This window comes from Hirundo rustica, chromosome 8, assembly GCF_015227805.2.
Source record: "Hirundo rustica isolate bHirRus1 chromosome 8, bHirRus1.pri.v3, whole genome shotgun sequence".
Taxonomy (NCBI): Eukaryota; Metazoa; Chordata; class Aves; order Passeriformes; family Hirundinidae; genus Hirundo; species Hirundo rustica.
In genome coordinates this window covers 33,599,309-33,619,308 of record NC_053457.1, presented here as the reverse complement: position 1 = coordinate 33,619,308, position 20,000 = coordinate 33,599,309, and the positions used below count along the sequence as shown (strand labels likewise).

Below are 20,000 nucleotides of genomic sequence, written 5' to 3'. Positions count from 1 at the left end.
GCTTCTTTTCCAGAATGTTGTATATAAGAAAATCAAGATATGGATGGAAGTCTCAGCTTCTGAAGGGAGTTTGACTCCTGAAGCTTTTCCCAGCAGCATCGCACCAGGATGGGAAAAAGACCCAAAACAAAGCAGGACCCTCCCTAAGGCTCCCTAAATTTCTCCCTATGTATAGAAATTCATCCATTTATTTCTCACAGTATTAAAACAAACATTTCTTTTCTCGTAAAAGAAAACCCCACAGTAAATTCAGCAGCACCTTCAGGGACAAAATTACTCCACGGCTACAGCAGCAGGACAAAAACAAGCGCAAAACATTCCCATTTATCACATTTTTTACTGAACACACAGAATATTCCATTTCCTTAGGCCAAACCCTGCCTCTTGAACAGGAGAATAAAACAAGTGAGCCTTTTCCCTTGCAGAAACATGAGTTCACACCTGCAATGAAGGCAGAGATAAATATTTGGGCATCTTCCTGCTGCCATAAACATTATTTTGAAGCATCTTTTTTGCCAATCAAGGTATTTTCAGTGACAAATTTTGCCTCCGGAGCTCCTGGGAAAGATGCGCCACCTCCTTTACCTGATGTGATTTAAAGGGTTCAGAGCCTCCCTAAGCAGCGAAACCCATTTTAGGTTTTCCAAGCCAGGAAAATGCGAAATGCAGAGCTCTGATACAGGAGTTCAGGGGTGAAAAGCATTTCATTTAGTCTTCCATCCTTGTTTTACCTCCAGAAGCGTTTTACAGATCCTGATCTCATCTCTGACAATTCCGTCTCGCTCGATAGGAAACTTGTTTGAAGAGGAAAACTTTTCCAGCACTGAGTCCCTGCAGAGTGAATGCAGGGAAACTCCTTTGGGAAGAAAAGCAAAAGGGTTTTCACAGAGATCCCAACCGGAATCCAGCCCTGACCGTGGCCTGGTGGATCTGAAGGAGCCGACAAGAAAGATGGACAGAGAATATTTATGCAGGGAACGGCTTCCACTGCCAGAGGGCAGGGGTGGATGGGAGACTGGGAATTGGGAATTCCTGGCTGGGCTGGAATTCCCAGAGCAGCTGTGGCTGCCCCTGGATCCCTGGCAGTGCCCAAGGCCAGGTTGGACATTGGGGCTGGAGCAGCCTGGGACAGTGGGAGGTGTCCCTGTCATGGCAGGGGTGGCACTGGGTGGGATTTGAGGTTTTTCCAAACCATTCCATGATTCTGTGATTCCAAGATCGCAGCAGCTCAACTGCAACTCACTTTGCAAAAAGGTTGATTTGTTAGGAAGTTGGTGACAACACAGTGGGAAGAGACACAAAGAGTTCACCCATTCAGAAGTGCTTTGCACCAACCTCTGGAAAAAGCGGGCGGAAAAATTAATGAGATGTTTTAGCAACACCATTTATCATGGTTCTAAGGCTCTTAAAAAAAAAAAAGTCCATTTTAACCAAAAAATGCTTCTCTTTTAAAAGCTCCACACAGTGTCAGTATTGAACAGTGCCCTTCAATGGAATCCACGGTGCTTAGGAGCTCTCAAGGTCAGTACATTTATTTCTGGTTCTCTAAATGCAATTGCCTTTCCTCACAGCCTTTTTTTTTTCCCTCCCTCTGCTACACTAAACATCATTTCACTGAAAATCTACAGAACTGCCCTCGATAAATCTGTTTCAGGTATCTTGGTTTACACATCTATTAATGCCTCTAATAAAATTACAAATGCAGTCATAAAATACAGACAACAACTGTATTTATGGGAATGGCCAGTACACAGACAGTAAAAATAAAAAGGAAAAGCCATTAAAAAATGTTTTTAAAATGATTTTGCAAAAATGCAGCAATGAATATGGGAATATAACCCTGGTGGCCAGGCCTCACCACCCTCAAAGAGAAGAATCTCTTCCTAATATCCAATCTAAATCTCCCCTCCTTCATTTTAAAGCCATTCCCTGTTTTCCTGTCACTCCACGCCTTTGTAGGTATTTCTTTCAAAAAGCCAGTGACAAGGAACAATAAAACCAAACCTATCACTACAAGAATCCCTACTTTATTTATCAAACACAATTAATGCTGGAAGCCATGTAAAAAAAAAAAAACTTTGTTGCAGACCAGGAAAAGTAGTGAAGGAAAAAGATAACCTTAAAAAGGGAATGATAATTGGAGACAAGTGGCATTGCCAGCAACTGGGATAGCCCACAGGTGTTTGGGACGTTGTCTCTGCAGCACTGAGGTATCTCTAGGACAAATTAAGGGAGTAAGAGGAAGAGAAATCATCTTTGAGATGATAATCTTCACACCAGACAGGTGATGCTGCCAGATGAATACACTCTTAAACGCAACAGCCATTGTGAAGACAAATTATCCCACTTTTGGTGCTTCTCATCCGCCTCTTTTAACGTAAATTATTTAGCAACTGCTTTATTGAAGGGCTCAGCGAGCTGGGTAGATAAGAAATGTGTGCAATCCAAATTTAATTGATGAAACCACGCAGTTCAGAGATCCCTGGATTAAAAAGCTCCTTGCACGAGGAGGTCTCTTTGGACAAGCTTTTGCATCTCGTAATTAATTCCTACCTTTGGTTCACTCAGCACACCAAGCATCACACCACACCCCAGGGGCTGCTCCCTTCCCGAGGTTTGGGGACAGAACACAGTGGATAGGGGAAGGTTTATGGGATGCAGGCTCTGATGTGGTGCTGTTCTCAGCTTTCTGAGCTGCAGAAGGTGACCCAGTCCTTGCAGCCAGGAATTACTGCCAGCCTCTCATCAGTGGGGAAAATAAAGGCAGGGCTCCCTCCACATTTGCAGGATATCAAAATGAAATTCCCAGCACAGGCAATGTTCTCATTCCCTCCTCCACAAAGAGCAGGAAAAGTGATGAAATACGCAAAGACTGATAACAGGCTGCTCCTTTGTTCTGACTTCTCTGACTTAAGCTCAGTTTTCTGTGATATTTTATGTTATGGCAGCAGAATTAATGGTATTTACACAAATGCATGTATCAATATTGTAAATAAGAGAAACACAATTTCCACGCAGGTCACATTTCAAGTGAGAATTTCAGTTCCAATATTGACAGATAAGAGGAGCTGAAAAGATTAACACCCAGGAGCAGCAAACAGGGGACTTCACAGGAGTGAGACTGCTCTTCTCTGCCTACAGGAATGTCCTCACCCTACCTGGTTCCTCCCCTGGAATTTTGGCTCCCAAATCATTCCTTCTACCCCTGCCATGGCAGGGACACCTCCCACTGTCCCAGGCTGCTCCCAGCCCCAGTGTCCAACCTGGCCTTGGGCACTGCCAGGGATCCAGGGGCAGCCACAGCTGCTCTGGGCACCCTGTGCCAGGGCCTCAACACCCTCCAGGGAACAATTCCTGCCCAAAATCCCATCTAAATCTGCCCATTGTCATCTTAAAGCCATTCCCTGTGTCCTGTCTCTCCATCCCTTGTCCCCAGTCCCTCTCCAGCTCTCCTGGAGCCCCTTCAGGCACTGAGCTCTCCCTGGAGCTTCTCCTCTCCAGGCAGAACAATCCCAATTCTCCCAGCCTGGCTCCAGAGCAGAGGAGTTTTACCCTTGTCCCACAAATTGTCACTTACACAATTTTACTTTACCTGTAACTTCTGCAGCTTGTTCAATTTTATAAAACGTGTGCAAGGTTTGCAAGGAGCAGCGTAAAACCTCCACAGCATTTCCCTTCTCCAACAGAGTCCCATGAGCCCAGGTTTCTGTATTTCACAGGAGCTGTCTGCAGGTGATTGGAGAAGCAGCCAGATCTGCATTTTATGCCCTCTCAAGGAACACAGACCTGTTTAACACTTTGCATTTAATTAAAGGGAGCAGGGAAGGGCTCATCTGCAGAACCTGAACACGAGAATATGTGGGCTGAGTCTCCAAGAACAGCCCAATTCTTCCCTAACATTATTAAATTTGAATTTTGTTTCTTATGAAACTCGCAGCAACTCGAACACTTCGGGGGATTCTCGCAGAGAACCCAGTGCTAAACAGAGTGTGCAGTCTCCAGAAGAGCTTCAAAGGTGCCTCATGCAAAGAATATGAAATCAATCTCTAAGCTGCAATCTAAGCAAAAGAAGATGAACTTTCCTATTGTGGAAAAGTGAATTAATTAAACCCCTCTTTCATTACGATTTGGGACGATGACCAAAACGTTCAGCAGAATAAGCTCCAGCAGGACGCTGCTGATAAAACGCTCTTTATCCTGTTCCTACCTGAACTCAGCAGAAATCCAACCCCGAAAAGGACAAAGGGAGACCATCAGTGAGGTAAAGGACAAACTGCCTGACGTAAATGAACCAATGTGGACCCAGGAGTTTCCTGTCACGCACAAGATTTTTGCTTTTATATTGATTTTGAACCAAGAACATGTTTGCAAGTTAAGAAATGAGCCAAGCACGTTAAACACATCTCATTCCATTCTCCATTCCACAGAATCCCAGACTGGTTTGGGTTGGAAGGGACCTTAAAGTTCATTTAGTTCCATCCCTGCCATGGGCAAGGACACCTTCCACCGTCCCAGGCTGCTCCAAGCCCTGTCCAGCCTGGCCTTGGACATTCCAGGGATCTCCTCCAGAAGGAAAGAATGGAATATTTGCTCAGGAAGCTCTGCTGCTTCCAGATGAAGCTAATTCAGGCTCCTCTGTACTTGCAAGTCAACCAGAACCCACCTGAAATATTTTAGGAGGACAACTTTTTTATTTTCTCACTAAACCAAAGGTGAGAAACATGTTTTGACAATTTTCCTCATGATATCCCGCACACTCTGCGTATTCCAGAAACAACAAAACATTTTGAAGCGCTGGTTTGCCACCACCGAAATAAACTCTGACTTAGAACTGAGTTTTATTTTCCTCCCCAACTTTGTTTTGTCAGAAATCAGAAGGGAAAGAAGTAAATCCCTCCCAAACAAGGAGTCGTTTCTCACATTCCAACAATAACACTCCCACATTAACGACAGGATTAGAGATGGATATTCAGCTCTGGAATTGCTTTCCCCTACCTACAGCCCCGGCGTGTGGGCAACAAAAGCAACTTAAGCTGAGAGATGGTTTTTTAATTTCGCATCCACACTTAAATGAGAACTAATCTCTCCTTGGGAAAAGCAATTAAATCCAAACCAAGATTAAAATCAGCAGTTTCAACATTCCAAAGTGAAAATCAGCTCCTGGGGCTGCGGGGCAGGACAGGGAATCTCCTGGAAAGGGGCTGGTTTGCTCCAAGAGCCCAGCTCAGCCTTCCTACACCATTCCAAGAAAATGCTTGGATATCCTGTGATACACATCCCCTTTTCCCATATTTTTTCCTCCCATCAGGGCACTAACAACAGGACCAAGCAGAATCTCTTTTCCAGGTTCTGATGTTCTGGTTCACACCCAGTATCACCCAGGATTTCCCACCCCAGCCCCGGAGATCCAGGAATCCATCTCAAGGGGAAGTAAAATCAAACCAGCAAAGGCAAAGCAGCTTTAAGACAGATTCAAAATATAAAATAAATATCAAGAAAATTTTTAAGAAGAAAATCAGTGCACAGGCTACTGCAACACCTCGATGGAATGGTAGGGAGTGGAACAAAAAAATTTTTAAGGCCCCTCCCAGCCCAAACCATTGTGTGATTCTATGATTAAACAGAATTCAAATATTTCTGTATTTCTATACGTTACAGTACTACTTAGACACACTAAAAATACAAAAAATGGGGAAAGAAAAATACCAAAACATCCCAATTATTCCCAGGGCCCATCTTTAGCTCTCAAAACATGGCTGCAATGTTTTATTCCTACTTTAATGCAACAATGTCATTATTTGGGAAGTACTTTTCCTGGCATGATTTCCATGCATTTAAAACCATCGCAACTCATTTTTTTTCGGGGGGCATAACATTTGAAACCACAGCAGAAAATGAACCAACCCTGAGTTAACGGCAGAGCCTACAACATTCATCCCACTCTTGACATTTGGCAAAAATGGGATTTGTAACTTCCCTCCATGTGGCTGGAAAATACTCATCATCTGTTGAGGAGGTAAATTGAAGCATTATTTTAAAAATGCTTTAAAAATAAGTCAGAAAAGCTACTTAGAGCAAGACAAAATGTTTTTCAGAGCCAAGGAAGTAGCTCTGATTAGGTTGTCCCTATACGTAACTGTGAGGTACATGGACAATTTCTGCATAAAGAGAGTACAACCATTACCCAAGGTCATTAACTGCTAGGCAGGAATTAATATGTTTACAATTCAAGCCAAGTGATAAATCTGAATATATAAAAGGCAAATACTCATTGCATCCCTGTGAATTATTAAAACTCTTTTTTTTCCTTAATAAATGGAAATATTAACATGTACAAGCATCCTGCTTTTTCTGGTTACTGGGTTTTTTTCCTGGGCAGGAATCTTATCCTTGTAACTTTTGATAACACCTGAAATTTAAGGAAAAAAAAAAAAATTAAAAAAAAGGCAAAACAAACAAAAAAAGAGATACTTTAAAGTTCAAGTCTGTTAAACTAAAATTTTATGAAAAAAACCCACATCATGAATCGCTGGTTTAATGAGCTCCTGTGGAATATCAAGGCCAGGCTGGATGAGGTTTGGAGCTATCTGGGATCATGGCAGGGGTGGGACTCGATGCTCTTTAAGGTCCCTCCAGCCCAAACCATCCTGGGATCATGCAGTGGAAGAACAAGGGGTTTGTCCTTTCTCCCCCCCAAGACTTGAGGCTCCTTGTCCCAGCCACCAAAGGCGTCTGTGACATGATGTGTCCGCTTTCATGGTGCCACCACCCGTCCATTTGTCACCACCTTCAGTCCCCAAGTGCTCTCCCACAAGACATCAAGCCCCTCATTAGATAATCAACTGCTGCAGATCTTATCTGTCACTCGGTAATTGATGTGAAATAACAAGATTATGCTTCCAAACAAAGCTCTTCAGCTCATCACTCCAGCTCATCCTCCTGAGGACAGGCTGAGCTCAGATAAAGCCCAGGTGATGCTTCCTATCAGGCTTCAAATGAAAGCTTCGATTTCCATCAGCTCACAGAGAAGGAGAACAATTCCATGAATAAATGGAGTCTCCACAGCTTGAGGGGGCGTCACAGATGGCAGGAGGGCCGAGAGTGGCCACCAAAGTGAGCCTGGAGAAGAGAAGGCTCCAAGGAGAACTTCTTGCGGCCTTCGATATTTAAAGAGCGCTTGGAAGAAAGGTGGAGAGAGACTTTTATCCTCCCACTGCCAGAGGGCAGAGTTAGGTGGGACATTGGGAAGGAATTGTTCCCTGAGGGTGGCAGGCCCTGGCACAGGGTGCCCAGAGCAGCTGTGGCTGCCCCTGGATCCCTGGCAGTGCCCAAGGCCAGGTTGGAGACCCTGGGATACTGGAAGGTGTCACTGCCTGTGGCAGGGGGTGGAAGGGGATGAGCCTTAAAGTCCCTTCAGCCTAAACCACTCTGTGACAAGGGATGGAGAAGTTCCCTCCTGAGGACGCCACAAAGTTCCTGATTCCCCCAAGAAGGCAGAGCACAGATGGATTTACATTTTCCTGAGGTTTCCACATCCACTGCAGTGGGGATGAAAGGACTGCACAGCTGTTGCTCACAAATTTCACTGCGTTAGAACCAGGAGGCAGCAGCTGAAGCCAACAGGAGATGAATTTCAAACAAATATGAGACGAGATTTTTAATCCTGGCATCTCTTTTTCCCACACCCATGGAGTGATGGGAGTTGTGCCTACAGGAGCTGTGGCAGCAAAGGCAGCTGGACAAGGGAATGCACAAAGTCAGGAGAAGGAAAGTCTGGAGACAAGGAGCAGCCATTCCACCTCCCATCCAACGAACTCCCCCAGCCAGGCTTGGGCACAAGCAAGCTGAGAAAGGAAGGATGTGGATACACTCAAATTATTGGGGCACTACTTCGAATTCCCAGATGTAAATTGAGGAAGTGCCACGTTATCGAATTACAACTTTATTTCTGGGCTTTCAGAACCAAGAGCCCCTCCAGTTAGTGGGCTTTTCCACAACACAGATGGACATCCCCTGGATATAAAGCAGCTGCAAATCATGCTCCTCAACCACAGCTAAGTATTAATATTTAAAGTCGTGAACTTGTTTAAAAATTGAAGAAAATCAAAGTGTGGTGCTGCTTGGAATGGTTTTTAATTCGGTGTCCCCAAGCCATAAAGGACGGAGCCATTTCTCCTGCACTGTGTTTTGAAGAGCCACAGAGCAAGGATTAAGGACTTCTTGTGGCCTCTGCTATCAAGTGTAAACTCATTTAATGTCATTATCAGGCTTCCCATATTTTTCAGAACATAACTTTTTGAAATATCTTGGGCTTTTAGGATTTCCAGACTTTTCAAAGTAACTTCTGTTCCTTTCTTAAGGTAAAACCCAGTCACAGACATTTTAATACATAAAAGAATTATGTTTTTGCACAGTCAATCAGGAATTTAGCATATTCTTATTTGCACAAGGCAAGTTTCTAGGTCATTTTATTTAGAAAAGAATAAGTAGGAGAGGAGAAGCTCTTAATTGTGAGCATATGGCTAAATTTTAGGTGCCCATGATGCTGCAAACTGCCTCTTTATATCCCTTTTTTATACACTGCCATCATATTTCTCTGTCATGTATCAAAGTTATTAAGAGCAATTTTATTTTGGCACCTGCTTGGGGATTTTAGAAACTACATTAAGGAGTTCATTTCTGAACATTATGGCCAAATACTTAAATTTTGGTTCGGGCTCAGAGCACCCGATTGAAATGGTGAGTTTAATTCTATTTGCCCTGTTCATTATTTCTCTTGCTCCTAATTTTGTAGGATTTTCATTTTTCACTTGTTTAACACATTCAATTTCAGCTTGTTTTTCTGGTAAGCATCATGCATCAGGACCAGGCTTCTCTCTGGGCTTCTAACTTGAAGGCAACACGCAAAAGCACATAAAAGTCTGCATTTTTATGCTATGTTCAAATTTTAAATAGTTCAATACTTCAAATGAGAAAACCTTCCTGAGGCTTTGGGAGTTTACATGACTTTATGGCAAAGAATGTTCTCCAAATTGACAGAAAAGTTGCATTAAATCCTCCATCTAATGAAATCGATGCTGCATAAATAATATATTATTCCACCAAAGAGCAAACAGGAATCAGATGCGAGTATCCCCATTATTTGTTGGATTTGCTTTTTTTCTGCCCATAACTTGTGTTTGAAGATGGAATTCATGCTCATCCCACATTTCATTAGGTGCTTAAATCTGAAACCATTTGTCTAAAGGCAATCTAAAGTATGGCCAGATTTGGGGGGTTTTTTTGGGGTTTTTTTTTGGTGGTTTTTTTTTAAAAGCAGGGCAGGATGTTTTCCCTTTGCCATAAAGCAGTCAGAGAGAAAGCCCTGGAATTTGGGAAGGTGATAAAATAAATGAGACAAAGCAAAATATTAATAAAGTTGGCGGAATGTTCCTTTTAAAACATTCCCCCACACTTCCAGCTCCTCAAGACATCTTAACAAGGATGTAATTTCCCATTTGCTCTCGGTGAGCAAATCAAACAGGGTGATTTATTATTCAGATGGGCACAAAGGTTTTCTGAAATGCAAAAAGAAGGGCTCTAAAAGCACAAGTCATCCGTAATGACGACAGCCTGAACTGCCTTTCAAATATGAACAAAATGCAGCCATTTAGGGGCTCATACATCACCTGCTCTCCCAGACCCTCATTTATTTCCCAACTGTACAGGCTGCATGAAAATGGAACCAGAATTTGGCATCTACTGAGGATATCTTTATCAGGGAAGTGATTCCACACCACGAGAGCGCAGTCTAGAACCCCTATCATTGGAAGAACAACCAAGGCTTTCCAACCATCAGTTTAGTTCCCTTCCCAAAAACATATGTGTGCTGAGAAGGAACTTTTCTGAACTATAAACACAGTGAAAATACGACAAAACTCCCACTCCTATCCCAAGAAAATTCAGACTTTCTTGACATCTCCAGCAATTTGGGCTCCCGATGAGACAGCATTCAACTGGAACCCAAAATCTCAGCTCTAGCTGGTGAGACCTGCTGTTATATTTTTCTTCCAATGATCTGTACAACAGGAAACTGAGAGAGAAAACGAAATCCTGCTCATTCTTATCCCAACGAAGCACAGAAATAACCATCAGAGCTAATGAGGTTACTCAGCATTTTTCCTCTCCGAGCAGAAAACCCACAAATAGCAGTTCCCTCGATCTGCTCTTTAATATTTCAGCTGCACACAGGTATTATGGGTATTAGACACATAGTCTTAAATCCACTTTATCTTCAAAATGTTCCTTTAAGTAAAGAGATGTGGAATTCGTGCTTTACAGATGAAGAACAGGCATCAGCTTTTCCAAGCTCATGGAAAAGACTTATTGTGGAGCAAGACATTCCGGCAACTCTCCCAAATTTCTGCCAAACATGAGATCTCATTTCTCTGCATCACAGCCAAGCAGAAAACATTCTCCCCCAAAGCAAGGAGCACCTCCAAGGATTTGAGTGCATGAAGACCTGTTTGAAATTCCAGCCTCAGCTGGAGCAGAGGTGCATATTTAACACCCCTCCATTTCTCTTCCAATGGCAGGTTGGAGGAAATAAATAGAGACTACCAATTTAGCCCAGAAAGCCAGGCAGTTATCATCTAAAGGCATGGAAATAATCACCTAATTAATGGGAATGAAGGCTCAGCAATGTGAAAATGCTTGGTTTTAGCAAAGACAGAATGACAGCACTGGTCCCAAGTGAGTACAGAGAGAAAAGGCACAGCTCTGTCCACAGCTCTGCTTGAAATCAAGTGAGCTTCACCCTTCTTTCATCTCCAACACAGCTGGGAAGTTCTGCCATAAATTCACCTGGTCCTAAAGAATTAACATCCCTGGGAACCCAGCTCAGGCATGTAGTGGTGGGACTTAAATGATGCAGCTGTAAAAATCCCATTGGTGCTGGTTTCTCACCCTCCTTCTCCACACTGGCGGTCACCAAAACACCTGGCAGGTAGCTCGAGCTCTGGCTGCCACGTGCTTTTCCCTGAGCTGCAGCTGAGCTTTCCTCCACAAGAACTTCAGACTGTCCCAAAAAATCGCATTTTAGCATTCCACTGTCGGACCTGCATGTTCTAGAGGAGCATCATCCTACAAAGCAGCTGCTCAGCAAAAAAAAATCCCCCCCAGGCACAGCAGTGCTCGAGCCAAAAGCTGAGTGTGGGGAGGACCTGCCAGGCTGACCCTCAGGGTTATCCAGATGTGTCCTCAGAAACTGAATGTAAGAAAAGAAATCAAGTTAAACCTGAAGTCTGTAACACCAGGCTGTGTATGTGATGAATTTTTCTAAATACACACACAGGTGCCTTCCTGAATTTCTTGTGCAATTAGCAGCAAGGGACAAGGGGCCCTTACTGTACTTCTCCACGGAGAATGCCACTAAAAATCCTCCTCACTGCTCTCCAATCCCTGGTTTCCTCTCTCCCCCCAGAAGGCCAAGGGCAGGATTTCCACCTGTGCACATCACACGAAGGAAGCACTGCAGCCTCAAGTAGTGCTCGCTCCTCCCTAACATACACAGGGAGAAAAAACCAATCTGGGAAGGCAGGACACTCCAAGAGAGAGAAATAAATTTATAACCTAAAACAATTACAATTAATTGTTCCTTTTCTCTTTGCACCCTCCCGTGTTGAAGCCCAACCCCTCTCTCCCCTCTCAAGCATCTCTTCAACGTTACATTTCATTATGCAACAGTTGTGCTCAGCATTTTTAAAGGCTAAAAAATTGGCAAATGGGATGATGAAGCATTTCTAATTTCCCAGTGTATTTACTTCAGTGTGCTGTTAGAGTAACATATGAAGCATAATAATCACAGAACACTATGTTTTCACAAACCCTGATTTAAAAGATCCCTGTACACGCCAATGGTGTCAGTAGTTACACATGAATCTGGTCCACATCAAGAAGTAGTTTTTAATTCCCTAAAAGCCTCCAGAAGATGCTGCACAGTTTGTAAGTGGGGCATATGCATAATGCTGTGCAAGACTAATCAGCCCTGAGACAACAGCTTCTAAATATCATTATGGAGAAGACAAGAATGATGTTTAACTGCTGCTTCTGTCAGAGAGATTCTCCTTTCAAGTCACTCAGGATATCGAGTTATAGTATTTGCTCCCAGTAATCATGGGCTGGATAAACTCACATTTTCAGCTCGTGAAAAAGCAGCAGCATCGCCCAGCACTGATCTGTTCGCTCTGAGGAAGTAGCCTGCGTTTTTTCAGACGTGGTCACCCTACCGTGTAATTTTACCCACGTCTGTATCCAGGCTGCAGCTAAAACCACATTTATTTTCGTAGAGAGAAATCCACAGAGGACCTGGAATACAGCAAGTCAGCACTGCTGGGAAGAAAAACAGAAAGGAAAAAAACAACAGAGCGGTGGTTGCTGTTGCATCAATAAGCAGGTCGATATTTAAGTTCTTTGGGGAAATAAAAAAAAAAATCTCTGATAAAATACCATGAGAGATTCTAAGTGTGATCAAAGCTGCGACACTGGCTGTGTCACAATCCCACCCCAGGGCAGAGCAGCAGGTGATGTGGGGGGCACAGCCCTCGTTTAGGGGTCAGCAGCAGAGATAAGGAACACAGGGATGGGAGTACCTGCACAGGTAGCAGCCAGGGAGAGCAACGGAGCTGCCCTCTGCTGACTGTCTGGTTTGCTGAACGCTGCTCTGCTCCAGCCCTGCGCAGCCTGAACGCGATTTCACCGGCCGGGCTTTCGTGGTCTGTCCCCACGCCGAGCTGTGTGACAGCCAGACCCACGGGGATGTCCTGAGCCGTGCCCGGGCTGCTCGAGTCAATCGACTCCACAAAACACCCAGGAGTCCAGCCAGTGTTCCCGCTGCACCGTGTCCGTGCATGCCGGCACTCACCCGGCGCCCAGCTCGGCTGTCCCTGCCTGCTGTGGCGTAGGGGTCGTGGTGGAACATTTCGGGCTGGTCCGGCCGCTCTCGTCTGTCATTTCAAACCAGGGGTCGCTTCAGTAGCCCCCAAAATCAATAACCCTCATCGGCATCAATGGCAGGGCAGAGGAACTCCGCAGCCCGCACCTGCTGGCACCTGGGCTAGGGGAGCTTCCTGCTGGAAAGTATTTATTGAACAGCAAAACTCCCGCGAGTCTCAGGATGGAACACACACCCAACGCTCCCAACTCGGACCAATTCTCGTGCCACTCACGGCATTTTGTGGCTATCACTCAGGTTAAATACAGACGATCTATTTAACTTCCAACTTCGGGGGGGGGGGGGGGGTGGTTTAAGTAAAAAGCATCATTGCTAAACCCTGTGTAAAATGAGAGAAAGAATGGGATCACCACGTTTATCAAACCGCTTCGCTCTGAACCCGCATCCATTTTACACGAGGTTTAAAAGCAAATGGGAGCGGCTACTCCGTTCAGCACCTTAAACGCTCTCCCTCCCCACTAAAAAGCGGCCGTGCGGCTTTAACCCAGCGCTCCGCCGAGATCCCCAAGGGCTCGGCATCACCCGCTCTGCGGCTGCTCCATCGCTCCCGTAGCGCGGCCGTGCCCATTAGCGAGAGCCCTGGCAGAGGAGGAACCGCAGCGATAGCGGAGCGCTCCCATCCAGCCCCGCCAGCGCCCGCTCCGCGCTTCTCCCCTCCCCGTGCGCGGCCGCCCGGCATCGCTCCGTCCCACCGCCCCCGCCCGCCCCCGCCGCCGGCCCGGCCCCCGGCTCCTCCTCCCCGCTCCCTCCCGGCTGGGGGACGCCCGCCGGTCCCGCTCAACAAGTTCCCCTCGGCGGGGAGCCGGCCGAGGGGACCCCCGGAGGGCGAGCCCCCGCCGCGGCCCATGAGGGCAGCGGGGCAGCGCGGCTGGCGGGGCGGCTCGGCGGCTCGGCGGCAGATGCGCCCCGGCGCCCAGGCTCTGACGCCCAGCTCGCCCCGGCGGCTGGAGGGAGATGCTCGCCCGGAACGCCGCTTCTGCGTGAGGAAGCACAAGGTAAGGCGCTGCCCCCGAGCCCCCGGAATAGCCCTGCGAAAACTTGGGAGGGGATGAGGAAGGGAAAGGCTGGCGCTGAGCGCCAGCGTTATGCAATAGCGTATCTGCCTGCCTGGGAACGGCTCCCGCATCCGCTAACTTTCGCGACAGATAAGGAGAGGATATCCCGATACGCGACTTTCTTCTAGAAAAATACCAGCGTTTCTTTGCCTGCTCCCCTTCCGGCGATGCCTGGGAGGGGAGAGGGGTAGCTGGAGGATTTTTGGAGGATGCACGAAGTGCTCCGGCTTTTCACACGGCTGATGGCGAGGAACTACCGCTGCTTATTAACTTCAGCCGTCCTAATGAAGTGTCCGTACAGCGGCGATGGAGGAACACGGGATGTGTTCATCCCTGAACTTGCTGTGGTACAGCACTTCATTAAAAGCCCAGCCGACCCAAAAATCCTCCTCGGGGACTGAAGCTGCTGCTATTCAGAGAACTGAGCAGGGCTCTCCCGATTTAACGCGCCCGAGTCCCCCATCACCACCATCACCGACCACACAGAAATCGTGGAAACGCCGTAGGAAAACGGGACAAAAGGTAGGTAGGGAACCATCCCTGAAGTCCCAATCCTTGCATCCTGCAAGGCATCCCGAGCTTCCCGCTCTGCGATTCCATCTGGCCTCCCTCGCTAGTGGAAACGCTGTGCCGTGCCCTCGGCGCCTGCACTCAATGCCGTGTTTACGGGCAGTCACGGCAGCCAGGGATGCAGGACTGCAGTTCCATGGGATCTGCCCGGGGAGGGGGGGCCGCCAGCCCCGGCCAAACAGGGACATCTCGCACTGCTGGAAGCAGGGAATCCATTCCCTGCTTATGTCACCGTCTCCCGAGGGCTCCGTCCCGAGGGAGCTGTGCCCCCCTCTCAGCCGCTGCTCGGAACAGGGAATGGAGCGCTTTGCTTTGACCTTGCGTGTCTAAGCAGCTTAAAAATCCTGCACGGAGGAGAATTTAACTCGTTAGGCTCTAAGACCGGGAAGTCTGGGAAGACCTGTTTTTCCCAGCCTCGGAGAATGGTTTCTTTTTCCCCCAGCTCCGTGCTGGCAAGTGCTAAGGAAAAGCAAACCAGTAACAGGTCACGTCTGATAGAAACTGGGAATTTATTCCCTCCGCTTAAGTGCTGGATCGTGCTCGGATTTACCAGGCTGCCAGGAATGCTGCGTGTATCCAAGGTTAAAATCTGGCTTCTAGATGGAAAAAACTCCTAACTATAAATAAATAAATAAAAATAATCACATGGTATGCAACTGAGTCCTAGCCACGGACTGGGATTAATTTCATGTCAAACTGCAAGCCAACAGACCAATAGTAAAAACAGGGAATCAGGGAGAGGAACGGATCTCCTCACTCTTGGTGTGATGCCTCTTGGTGTTCCACCAGCCTGCTCGTGCCTGCCTGCACTACAACGGTCTGTTCCCTCCGAGCACAAATAACAGTTCTATGTTAAAAGCTGGATTTTTCTCCTAGCATTAAAAATTCATATTCAGATGAAAATATCTCGGGGCTCAGGTATTACTAATTTATCACCTGGAGGGTGATATTCTGCTGTACAGTGACGGCATAGGGTCCCTGATTCCAGGAGAAATCCATAATGTAGATTGCTAATCCAGAGACTCAGACTGAATTGTTCTAACTCCAGCAGTTCTAAAATAAAATTCCTGCCCCGGAGTTAAAGGTGCTGTTGCATTGAAAGCATCCTCCCTTCACATAATGGGGAAAACTGATACTAAACCAGCTTTTTTTCAGGGCTTTTTTTGTAAGGATGTCACGATGCCCTTGATGAAAAATGTTTGTTCTTTAGGACTCGGGCATTATTAACGATGTGTGTTTTGAACGAGATGCTTGAGATAATTCTAATCCTGGCTGGAATCAGTGCTTTTCCCTGGGACTGACACACAAAAACCCAGCTGGGCAAAGGAGCACCACAAGAGAAAGTGCTCAGCTCCTTATCGAGAGGGCCAGCACTTAGCCTTCAGTGCACCCTTGTACTAACGGAGCTCACCACCAAGGAGCTCCTAAGATCCTTGCTGCCTTTTTCCCCAGTTAACCACTGCACCGACAAGAGCATTTCAGCACAAGGGGCACACGCAGCATATTGTAATCTAGGTAGAATTAACTCAGGATAAAAAGAGCGGGGAAGTTCAGTGGAGAGGAACAGGGGGAAGGAAAATGTGGTGGCGAAGCCCAGGAGCTGCCCGAGTGCCGAGTCACGGAGCGTGCGTCACCTTCCCAGACCAGACACCGCTGCTCACCCAAAAATCCAAACTCAGCCAGGAAGGCAAGGAAATACCCACACTGAGGATTTAAAAGCAAACTTAGCCATGGCAGTCCTTTGCCACGGCTGATGCAGAAACCAGGGAAGGAAACCTGTGAGCTTGCCAAAAATCCCTGCTAAAATGTAAGGAGACCTCCACAGAGCTCTTGGGCCATTCCTTATCCGAGCACAGGACAGGGAGAACTAGGGATGTATAGTCCCATAGTTCATGCCCACTTGAGAAAATGACAGTAAATCTGGAATATCTGAGGCCATAAAAAATTCACGTGATTATCTGAACTAGCTATTAATAAGAAGCTCTTATGTTCTGCTTTATGACAGGCGTGGTTTAAAGAACTGCTGAAAATTTGTCTAACATATTAAAAAACATGTAAGCAACAAATCAGTTTTATAGCCCAGTACTCCCTTGTATTTTTACTAATCAGTTTGCAAATCCAATAGGCTTTAGGAAAATGAAATCAGGAGCATGTTTTTAGGAAAAAAAATCATCTCAAGAGTGGTAAATTCAGTGGGAGTTCCACATTCAGCCTTCTGAAAACTGGTGCTTGTTTAGAAAATCCTGAATAACCTCTAAGCACACACAGGGACGACTCCCTGGGTAATGACACTTGATTTTAAATTGTTATTGACCACACAGAATATGCTCAGAGCATTCTTACTGTAGTGGCACATGCCCATTTCAAGGCTGTTTACTCCAATTTTTTAGTACATTCAGGGTGAAAAGTGATCCCTTAATACTCCTGAGAACAGTTCACCCTGTTCATGCTTTTGCTCTGCGTCAGGGTGATCAGTGCCTAAAAACTGCTTCCCATTATGACATCCCAGCACAAGTCTCCCAGGCAAAGAGAACTGCACGTAAAAGTAACAATTCAGTCATCAAAGAGCAACATTTGGTGTCCTCTGTGCCTGTTCTTCTCCCCCTTTAGTGGTACAAGACACTGAGCCTGATTTTGCTCCATTTTTTCCCAGCAAAATCCACTGAGTTTGGTACAGAGGAGCGTAGAGGAGTAAGGGCCATTTTCAAAGTCTGAATCAAACAGAGATGGATTAAAAAAGATCTAAGGCCTTCAAGTCTTGCTATGTTTAGGTGCAGATCCCAACTTCTAAAGCATTACAAGAGATTTCTGTCTTGGCAGGCAAGTGCTGGAGCTCAACCGTGTCCCACAACCCAGAGTTGCTGGTACCTGGTCTCAGACTCAGCCCACATCAGAAACAGTTGTTAAACATCTCAGAAACCCCAGCTTCAACTCGTGTTTGTGCCATCCATGGGCACCTGCAAGAGAAGCAGGTTGCTGCTGTTATTTTTGCCTCCCATGATTGCTGGAGCAAGCCTATAAATAAAGCCCACTTAGTTACCAAATTAAACCAGTTTAAAAACAAAAGCAAAGGAAGCTCTTTCCATCTGGTCTGAGCGAGGAGGGATTGTCACAAGCTCACAAAAAAAGGAGTTACTTCTTTTGTGCTCTTGCCCACCTTCCCTGCTTGTTTTACAGCTGCCCTTCTCTCTCCTCTTCCACTTTTTTTTCCCAATTCTCATGTCAAGGTTGTGATCTCACTGCTTGGAACAGTTTTGGTGAGGTCAAAGCTTATAAAGCCCGACAGTAAATGACTTTTAAAAAGCTGGAACGGGGCTCTCTGATGCCCAACACAAACCCATCGAGGCAGGTGTGTGAATTCAGGACTGTATTTTAAAAGTTAATAACACATCAAGTAGTTCTGGTCTGGCTAGTTTCTTCCTGGGAGAAGGAAGAAGTGGTAATTCAGTGAAATCCCTAATTTTGGTGTATTTATCTATGAATAAGCACAGAATCTACAACAAGCCCAAAGTCTCCTTCCAACCATCAGGAATTGGATGTTCATGCCTATTTTCTTATTATATTCATTATTCTCTCCTGCAAATAGAGAAGAGAAAGGAATGAGGAGATATCCACGAGCACAGAAATTTAACTTGTGGATCAGCTGAATACATTTCTGTGTACGAAGGCCATCGGCAAATAAACCCCAGCGATATCTCTGCGGAGCTGACAAAGAGACAGATAAAACATCCCACTGCTGGAGAGAGTAATTCAGCAGAAATTATGCTTGAACTGCCTGCTACCAGCGATAACACTGATCCCTTCTGGAGACTGAGCCCAAGGTGCTGAATTCCAGAGGAATCCGTGTGGTTTAGTTGAGCGAGTTGGTGAGAAGAACGTGGTGCATTCCTGCACTCACAATTTGTAATAAAAGCACATAAAGCCACAAGAAAAGTGATGCAAATGATCTGTCTGGTGGCTGGCTGGGGTGCAAAAAATATCCTTGAGAGGGTCTTTAATTATTACTTTACTGAACTTCCTAATCATCCCTATCACAAATAACCCATCCAAAAATCCAGAATCACAGAGTGGTTTGGGCTGGAAGGGCATTAAGGATCATCTCATTCCAACCCCCTGCCATGGGCAGGGACACCGGGTTTATTTTAAAATTCAATTCCACATTACCCCAGGTCCACAGAATCTGGGAGCAACGTACTCAGCAACTCCACACTGGATTTGCTTCCCTCTTCATTGCCCATGTAGTTCTTCCCACATGGCACCAATACTGTGTTCCCTGGAATGAGCCATTTCCATCAGCCCTCTCCCAGAGTCCTCCTGTGTCATGAGAACCTGGGATTTGGGGAGTTTAAGACAACTTCCCCTCACACAAGACTTTGGCTCTTCCTTCCCAGTACTTCAAGAGCATCTTAGATCCAGCTTTGAGGAAGCTTTGCAGCTTTAGGGACTTGAATTCCCCTCAGCAACTGAAGCTTTTTGCTCTACTAGAACTCTTTTTGGGTAGCTAAAGGGAATTTTTGTACAATGCCCTAGCAGAAGTCAGACTGATCTGTGCAATTTGCCCAACACCAGCACTCTCAGATCCACCTGTACACGGATAATTCAGAATTCCAACAGAACCTGTCTGAAACAAGAAACTTCAGGAATGTGCTCCTCAAGAAGGTGACAAATGACACATTTGTCAATTTGGTGGCGACTGCTGCCAGCGGCGGAGAGCAGAAGCACATCTCCACAGATCCCATTTCCCAGTTAGCATCCTGCTAATGATGTCGGGTTTTAGACCTGAATTACCCAGCTGGGCTGTTTAACACCACTCCAGACCCTCCCCAGCTTGTCTGCCTGCACCCTGATCCAAGCAGGACGAGCTGACAAGGCGCTGATGCCGTACAAGCACTGACCCCACGAACGTCACTGTCATCTCCCATTTGTAGGGATCACCTGCATTCCCAAGGGAATGCTCTGATCTGCAGAGCAAAATTAAGGATGCAGGATGGAAGCCTGGAGCTGGGACCTGCTTATCTGCTTTCTCCTCTTCACCCAAAGCTTGAAAATCTCTGCTGAAGGAACAAAACCAGCTGCGGTTCTTGGAGGTGCTCACAGCCTGGCCACTGAGAGTGTGCAAGGCCAGGCTGGACAGGGCTTGGAGCAAATCCTGGCACAGTGGAAGGTGTCCCTGTTCCTGTCAGGGGTGGAATGAGATGATCTTTAAAGTGTTTTCCAACCCAAACCATTCCACGATTCTGTGTTCACAGCATTCAGATCCCTCAGTGCAGAGCTCTGACAGTTTTACAGCCCTGTTGGGCAAAGCTAAAGAGCAGCTCTGCTTTTTCCCTGTCATTTGTGTGGGGTTTTTTTTAGTTTTTTTTTCTTCCTTAAACACTCACAAA

At 46.1% G+C, this 20,000-nt stretch overlaps 2 protein-coding genes across 9 annotated transcripts in view; one reads left to right on the top strand and one right to left on the bottom strand.

Moving 5' to 3' along the window:
• DOCK1 (dedicator of cytokinesis 1) overlaps nucleotides 1-20,000 on the bottom strand; it is a 260,361-nt gene that overhangs the window by 120,901 nt on the left and 119,460 nt on the right. The window lies entirely within an intron of this gene.
• Nucleotides 13,863-20,000, top strand: part of INSYN2A (inhibitory synaptic factor 2A) — a 40,198-nt gene continuing 34,060 nt past the window's right edge. For 3 of the 4 annotated variants that reach the window (XM_040071175.2, XM_040071176.2, XM_040071177.2), the window contains exon 1: nucleotides 13,863-13,986. The gene's annotated coding sequence lies outside the window, so the exon portion shown is untranslated. Of the gene's footprint in view, nucleotides 13,987-14,529; nucleotides 14,569-20,000 lie in introns of those variants that run through there. The other variant, XM_058421542.1, reaches the window with a different exon arrangement.